This window comes from Opisthorchis viverrini (assembly GCF_000715545.1).
Source record: "Opisthorchis viverrini unplaced genomic scaffold opera_v5_370, whole genome shotgun sequence".
Lineage (NCBI taxonomy): Eukaryota > Metazoa > Platyhelminthes > Trematoda > Opisthorchiida > Opisthorchiidae > Opisthorchis > Opisthorchis viverrini.
Window position 1 is genome coordinate 6,228 of NW_008752031.1, and position 624 is coordinate 6,851.

Below are 624 nucleotides of genomic sequence, written 5' to 3' on the forward strand. Positions count from 1 at the left end.
ACTTCGCTTGATTCGCCCAGAGCATCCGTTCTCACTAGATCACGCAACTGGTGTATTCCGCAAGCGCAGAAATTATGCGAAAAAAACCTTGCTAGCTAGCGACCCAGCCAGGAAAGTCACTTCACGTATTATACGCGTCGCAACATTTGTGTGTACCATAAAAAGGTCGAACTTATATTTTGGAACTTCACGTATTATACGCGTCGCAACATTTGTGTGTACCATAAAAAGGTCGAACTTTCCTATATTTTGGAATGCTCATCTGCTCACCCTTTGGTTATCGCCATGTTCAGGCATTAAAGGGTCGAAGTTTGCGACGCTTGAACACATCTGTGAGCGCTTAAGATGAACAGGCGTTTTTAAGTCAGAAACAATAAGCGTTTGGGGATGTGATTCCGCAGGAATTTCGGGTACAATTCAATCCATCAACATTGAAAACAATGGGGCTGTATACAGGGAAACCGTGGGTTTGGGCGCAGTGAGGCTAACTACACCTGTATGTTGATTCTGAGTGTACTTAGACGATGCATTTGGACAAACCATGAATGACACAAAGTCATTTCATGAATGGGAATCATCTTGTACTTTAACTAATATGCCTTGGGCTAGTGTGTTGAAAATACT